Below are 7999 nucleotides of genomic sequence, written 5' to 3'. Positions count from 1 at the left end.
TCCACCAGCAGCCAGCAGAATGTGGGAGACAGTGCACTCTACAAGGACAGTGCCTCTTTTCTGATTTAAGGTCTGTTAACAGTCTCCAGCTCCACCTCAGGGAAGGGGTTGGAGGCTCCGGGTGTGGTCCCCTATCTGCTGCTAGCTGGATGTCTGATTCCAATTTCTCTGACTTTTAGTTTTCTCATCTATGAAATGGGGGGACGGATTAATTCTAAAGGGCCCTTTGGCTTGAGAAACTTTTGGTTCTAGAGTATACACGTAGCACTGTCTCTCCCCACCCCAGCAATGGGGAGATCATCTTGTAATTGGCAAATAATTTAGGAGTGCAAGTCAAATATTCACTGAAATTCCAAAGGAGCTTCGATTTCACTTACATTGTACTTGAGTTCAGGAAGTACCAGTGGGGGCGGGGAGGGAGGGGAAGTTAGGAATCTTTAGTTCCATGGCTGTTTTTGTTCCAATTTAATGGCACTTGTTCTCTAGGATTGGATCTGTCTGTATGCACATTTGAGTTCCCTTAACAAAACATCTCCTCTTCCTTCAGACCAGGGGGCTCTTCCAGCAAATCTAGGAGCAACCCCCTCCTTATGGTGCAGGTGACAGCCAGGTGACAATGCGGCGTCTGGGAGAGTTTCCAGTCCAACTCCTCACTGTTCAGACGAGGGGGTCAACGGCAGCTTTAAGATCTCAGCTTGTCACGACCTCCCCAGCTAGTGACCCAGAAAACAGAAAAGAGAGAAGCACATGGAAAGGAGTGGTCAGCAGTTTTCTGACTGCTCTTCCTTCTCCTAAACCCATTAGAGAAGTTCAATCGCAGGTCTGTAGGGAAGACACCTCCATTGCGGAGGCCCTGCCAGCTCAGGGGCCTGGCGGAGGTATGGCAGGAGAGCATCTTCTCCCACCTCCAAAAGCAAGAGGAACCCAAATCTGGCCTCCCCCATGCCGCCTTCTTCAGGCTGCGTTTGCACATCGCCTCCCCCTGCCCCCGCCCCAACACACAATATTGAATAAATATGCCTGGCCCCGGCCCACGTGGGAATGCTGGAGAGCTACAATTGTTATTTCCAGGAATGCACAGACACCAGCAAAAATTCATTTCCCAAACGCATGGCTATTTTGAGAACCAAATCTCCTGCTCTGTAGCAATCAAATAGGGGGCTTTTCAAGTGTTGCTTTGCAATAGAAACCTGTTCTGCCTTCAGCTGCCTTTTACCTACAAGAATTCAATAAGAGAGAGAGAGGCCATTAGAGTTTCCTCTCCTCATCTCTGCTTTGGCGCGATGTACATCCCTCGCCAACTTTCCTGACTCTACATCTTAGTAAATCCTTCCTGACAATAGTTAGTGACAAGCGTGTCAGAAACAACAAACTCTGTCATCTATATGGCTTATCAATAATTTAGTCTTTTCCCCCTCGTGAGAGCCTGTGTGTTTTGCAATAATGAAATATATGATTTTAAAAATAAATAATAGGCTGTTGTCAGCTCGATTGTAGCTGCAAGTTATGAACGTGATTGATTGATTGAACATTTGACTTCATCCGCTCGAGCAGGATCAAAGGGAGACTCTTCCACCCGCCTAAGGCCACTAGCAATTTATTTAGAGACTGTGTTCGTATCCCAGCAGGTAGCAATATTGGACTGAGGTACACAGAAAATCAGCTCTTTGAGGTTTTTTCCAAGTCCAAGGGAAGCAACAAATGAGATTTTTTTTTTAGTTCATTAAATCATTAACCACTTAATCACTAAAAACAAGACATTATAAGTGGTCCCCTTAGCTGGGATACCTAGGAAAGAGAAGAACGCTGCTCTGCCGAGATCCGGCATTGGGAGGTGGGTCCTTTTTAAACAATGTGACAGTCTCTAATTTTTTATTTATGTGGCACTGCATTTTTTTCTTCATCTTAACTAATCAGTGTGGCGGCAGCAGCACTGACATCCGAAAGTGACAGGTGTCTGAATTGCAATGAGGTATCTATACAACAGCCAACGTGGGAGAAGGAAAAAACAAAGGTATGGAGGAAATGTTTGGAAAACAAATATTGCAACTGCCAAGCTGGTTGAATGGAAAAAGCAAAAGAGAGAGAAAAGAAAATGGGGTTTAAAAAAGAGCTGGTTGGTGCAGAATGCAACCCCCCAAATTCAGCCACAGCAAAGCTCCTCCTTTGTTTTGGTGTCCAGCTGGCACAGGAGAAACTGCCCCTTCTTTCTCAAGAAGGGTCTCCTGGTCAAGTGAAAATGTCTGTCCCTCACACAACAGTTTCCCTGAGCTTCTAAAAACCCAGCAAACCAGAGCTCTCCCCAAGAGCGAGGGAGCTGTCTGGCATTCCAATGAGCAGGCTGGTGAGGAGCCAGAGCCTGGTCCTAACCAGGGTGCTGGGAATAAAGGAGACAGGATGTGAGGCCCGAGGACATCCACCCACAGAGGGACAGCCCTTCTTAACAAGAACAGGTTACGGTCTTAGTTGTTCTAGCAGGGGAATGGAAGAAAGGGAACGAGTCTTCCCTTTCTAGCTCCCCTAGTCCTGCGCTGTCTGACCTCAGGCAAGGCAATTTAATAATCATCCCAAAGCTTTTGACTTCATAGGGCCTTTCATCCACAGATCTCAAAGCACTTCACAAATACCAATTCATTAACCTTCACAACCCACCCTGGGGGACAAGGGGTGGGCATGTTTCCCTTGTGGTGGAAACACTCCACTGGAGGCACGGGAAATGCAGTTCTCCCTCCAAGGTCACTTGAAAGTTGACCAGGAAACTCAAGAATGAGATCCAGAGGAGCCGGTATCAAAACCGGGTGCTGCTGACTACTGGCACCTCAGTTTACCTTCCTTTTTGTCGTTGGGCTAGGCCTGCACCTCCAATTCTGCTCACATAAAGCAAAGGAGCCACGAGTTCAGAAAGGGCAGAAAAAACATTGCTTACTGCTGGGTTATGCAAACTACATTCACATACCACATCCCATTTACTCTCCACCAGAATCCTGAGAAGGTCAATAAACCCCATTTTACAAGGCAGGAAATTGAGGCTAAGGGATGGTGAAGAATTTACCCAAGATTGCCTAACTCACAAGTAGTGGAGTTGACAATCTATTTGTGATCCAAAAAAAAGTAATGATAATAACGTGTAAATATTTATAGCCACTCCCTCAACACACCCCTAAGAAGAATATGTTTTCAGTTTTGGACCTTTCTGGGTCTATGATCAACTCACGAATTGAGCCTGTGAGTCGTAACAGGAAATGTTAAGCCCAGGCAGGCCAGAAAGCCCGGCTTGATTTGCAGAGGAGAAGGTGGAGAGTTATTTACTGGGATAAAAGAGTAGTTGGGAAAAGGCAGGAAGAGGTGGAGAAGTTTAGAATAACAGCTTGGGATGGGTTTAGGGAGAGGATTTTTGGGGGTGGCTTTGGCATAGGGGAGAAGAGAGGCTTGGGAAGCAGCTGGGGGTGTGCACTATATCTCAGAAGAAAGGGAAAAATAAATGTAAATTTTGCTTTGCATTATGATGTGGTATCTTAAGGGACTGCAATACAGATTCCAACTGCTTCTGGGTTGCTAATGGATGCCAGGCTGATGCTTCCTTAAGTGCAAACATAGTCCAAAAGTTAGTATGGAGTTCTATGCGTTGCACATCTGATTGGAGTCACTACCCTCCTCATGCCATGTGGCCTTTCATCCCTGTGGTCACAGCTGAACTGAACACTTCCACTCCTGTACACTCATGGTATTGAGAACATGCTTTGATCGCATGCTGTTCACATTTCCTTCTCACTGTTTTGTGACCGAAGGATCCTTCATGCAAATAACTTTGGTGATTTGGACAAACAGCAGAATTGATTCTGCCATGTAGGTGAACTCATGCACACGCCAAGAGGCAACCGATACTTGCAATATGTATGAGTCAGAGTAAATTCACTGCAATAACAAATAACTCCAAAAGTCAGTGGCTTCACATGGTGAAAGACTATTTCTCAGTCATGTGAGGTCTCGTGTTGATGTCTCTGGCCAGGAGTTCTCTTACATGGGTCACTCCTGTGCCATGACTGAAGGACCAGGCTTTTGCGGTCGTTTTCCCTCATCCCATGTGGCCTGGGAACGCTGTACAGCCACTTGTTAAGAGTGGTGGAAAGACAGAGTGTGAAGGGGTGGAGAAGACAGAGCCAGGGCTGGAAATGACATAGATCTCCCCTCTGCCAATCACGTGGTTCACGAAACAGTGATGGAGGCTGAGATGCATTGTCTAGCTGTGCGTCCCAGAAGGAACAAGAAGTCAAGTTTGGTAAACGTGAAGTGGTCTCTGCCACATAGGCTCCTCCACCACAACACGGGGTGCTCCCACATCAGCCCAACCTAGAACTCTGCTGGAGTTGTTCCTGCAGGCAGCCAAGCATCCAGTTTGTGGGTGAGGTGTGATTCCCTTCCCCCCAAAATGGATATATGAGTAAGCTAGAATTTTCACGAGTGGGGAAGAGCTTGGGGAAGTTTTAGAAATAATGCATGGACCCAGGACAATTGGGAGGCATCTGACATTTTCCATTTTCTGGTTGGAGGAAGGGCACGTCTAAGTTAACAACTGACTTTAAGCTGACCTTGACCAAGGCATCCTTCTCTTCATTCTGTAAATAACAAAAACAAAAGAAAAAAATCTCCATCACATATAATGTGCAAAAACTGGATAGATAAAGATTCCGCATCTGGACACAAAAGGTGAGTGCTCAGCCATCTATTTTCCACGTCCATCCAGCAAAGATTGACCAGGCTTTCTTGGAATGTCCAGGCAACCTTAGGAAAAAGGGTAATTTGTCTCTCATTTCTGGGAAAACAGGCTCAGTCCTTTTTCTGTGTGCAGCCATGGCTTTAGCGGTAAAGCTGTTAGGAAACTTCATTCCTACATTTCCCTGGAGAAACCATGATTTCTAGGTCACTATGACAATCCCCAAACATGCAGCTTTATTTTGGAACACAACAGTGCATACTCTTCATATATTGCAAGGGTTTAATGATGACAAAAACCTGTTTATAGCACAGTCTATTTCTTTCATTTTCCTTGAAAATACCAAACTGGTTGTTACAGAGACCCAAGGCTGAAATATTCCAAAGCAACATTTCGCTCATCCTTCCTCCCAGATTCTTTTCTCTGCTGCAGTCAATTCCCCCTCTCTTTCCATTTGTAGAGACAAAAGGGAACATTCTATAACCACTGGCCTCTGTCCAGGAACACAGGAGAAAATGAAGCAAGGCAAACAACAGAGAAAAGTGAACAGCAAAAGAACAAACTCAAACGATACTGCTTAACGATCCTCCAGTGCAGACCTGGCAGGTGAGCGCTTTGACTTCTTTTCCTCCTCTTCCTGAGGGTCTAGTTCAGGGTCTAGATTCTTTGAGTATAATTAGAGATTAGTAAAAGAGCTCTGAAAACCCCCCTATGGAAATTACTTGCCAATCTATATGTGTCCCGAATCTTTAAGGAATCCATCTGGCTTAACTTAGTAATTCTGCTTCTGAGACTCTATCCAATGTTAATAATTGAGTTGGGGGTCCCCTAAAGTAGAGCCTGAGACAAAGGTTTAGTGCAAGCCATTTCTTTGGGAGGTGATCCCAGGAAGCATGGTGAGGGAATGGAGAATGTGGGAAACAAGGATGAGAGGAAAGCCAATATACGAACATGCTAATGAACTGGACACTATGAGTGGTCGGGCGTTCCATCTGGACAGACTGTGTAGATAACCTTACAGCTGTCACCCTGAGAAGCAAGGAAGCCAGGATGTTTACCTAGTAACTCCCACACCCACTGGCCGACGGTTGCTCAGGGACATTAACATGGGCACATTCAGGCTATTCCACGTGTCCATAGACCAAGTATGCTTCCACTGCCAGAGAGCAAACTCAGACAGGTGGCACAGGAAGCCAGCAGACTGCCCGTGGACTGTCTGCAGGTGCCCCTCAGAAAGATTGAGGGAAAACAGCTAGATGCTGACAGTATCTGCTCTACATAATAATCTCAACATAGAAAAAGAAAATAAACAACAAAATTTAAGCATTGCCTAACACAGCAAACAATTGGAGGCACTTTCATGTCTGCATTGGAAGCCAAGTTACATAAATTCTAGCATATGCACTTCATTACCTACTCTTCATCATTATTTTGTTCAACAACATTTACTGTGTGCCAAGCTCTGTACTCGGTCCTGGTGTCACTATGATGAGCAAGAGCCGACCCTGTCCTTGCCTTCAAGAGTATATGGTGTCATTTGTTAATGTGGGGTTTGAAAAGAAACACAGGCATATGCCTAGGTTGTACCACAATACCCTGGAATCAGGATTGTACATACAGTGTGACTGTAATTCTGTTTTTTAAAATTCATAGAAAAAAGACTGGAGGGAAATACATCAAATTGTTAATAGTGATTCTCTTTGGATCATGGGAGTTTCTTTGCTTCTTGCATTTCTATTTTTGCCAAATTTTCTATAATAGGAATGTATTCTTCTCATAGAGGAGGAAATAATAAACTTTGTTTGAAAATAAGAGAAAAAGAAGACACCTGCCAAGTAGAAGGGAACTCAAAGCTGGCCCTTCTCACCTCCTCCCTATTCCCAACTTTTATGTGCATCTAACATTTCTGGTTCCCTGCTGAACTTGGAACCAGCATCTAATGCAAAGTAATTTGGGGCACTTCTCAGGCATGAGTGGGGCCTGGAGGTAGCAGGCATCTCATGATTAAATGTGAAGTTCTTAGAGCACCACAAAGAGAACAAGAAATAACTATTCCTTTTATTTTTCTTAAATTAATTCACAGAAATATAAAGCCCACAGTCATGTTGTCCAGACTGGCTCTTCTGTCCGCTGATTAGCTTTGATAACATCTTCAATAGTTAGCCGGTGACTTCAGTGTCAGCAAATTTCCTTCTTCTGTTAGAGACTTACCATTCCACCAGAGGAGGGACCTCCACATTGGGGAATTTACTTGCCAATCATCTCTCGAATAGATCCTGGAGACTTGGGGATGAAAGATGTTACCTAAATACAAAGTGTTCTCATCAAATGCTTGTAAAATGCAAAATTAGCTAGGCTCAAAGGAGCAGGAATATGACTATATTTAATGTAATTGTATTTACTGGCTTAGTTATAACTGGCAAAGTTCATCCTGAAATATTTTCCATGAAGTTAAAAGAGTTAAATATCTTGGAAACCCTCTCCATAGACTCCCCCACACCCCTGGATTCTAAATTATTTCTGATAGATGGAAACATTTTAGTTCCTTTGCCTTTCGTTAATCCAATATTTGATGATAGGTCCACACTTCAGGGTTGTCCAACTCCAGCGGACCTTGTTCACAGGGCTGTCCCTTGGAATTGTGCAACACAGGGTTCTGTATGGATCCAAAAGTGACTTTTTAAAACAATTCTGTATGATGTTTCTCAATTTCTGATATGGCTCTTGGAATTTAATTCTGATTAAACATGCTTAAGCTAGGGTCACCTACAGTTGAGGATCGTAGTGATCAACACTTCAAAGTGTGCTAGACATTACTAGTTCCTTGGGATACCAACAGGTATTTTGTAAAAGAAAAGATCCATGACATCAGCCTTGGCAAACAATTTATGGCTAAGTCCTCAAAAGCAATTGCAACAAAACCAAAAATTGACAAGTGGGACTTAATTAAACTAAAGAGCTTCTGCACAGTAAAAGCAAAAGAAACTATTAGGCCGGGCGCGGTGGCTCACGCCTGTAATCCCAGCTGTTTGGGAGGCAGAGACGGGTGGATCACGAGGTCAGGAGATCGAGACCATCCTGGCTAACACAGTGAAACCCCGTCTCTACTAAAAATACAAAAAAATTAGCCGGGTGTGGTGGTGGGCGCCTGTAGTCCCAGCTACTCGGGAGGCTGAGGCAGGAGAATGGCGTGAACCCAGGAGGTGGAGCTTGCAGTGAGCCAAGATTGGGCCACTGCACTCCAGCCTGGGTGACAGTGCAAGACTCCCTCTCAAAAAAAAAAAA

This window comes from Chlorocebus sabaeus, chromosome 9 (assembly GCF_047675955.1).
Source record: "Chlorocebus sabaeus isolate Y175 chromosome 9, mChlSab1.0.hap1, whole genome shotgun sequence".
Classification (NCBI taxonomy): Eukaryota; Metazoa; Chordata; class Mammalia; order Primates; family Cercopithecidae; genus Chlorocebus; species Chlorocebus sabaeus.
Note: the sequence above shows the minus strand (reverse complement) of the source record.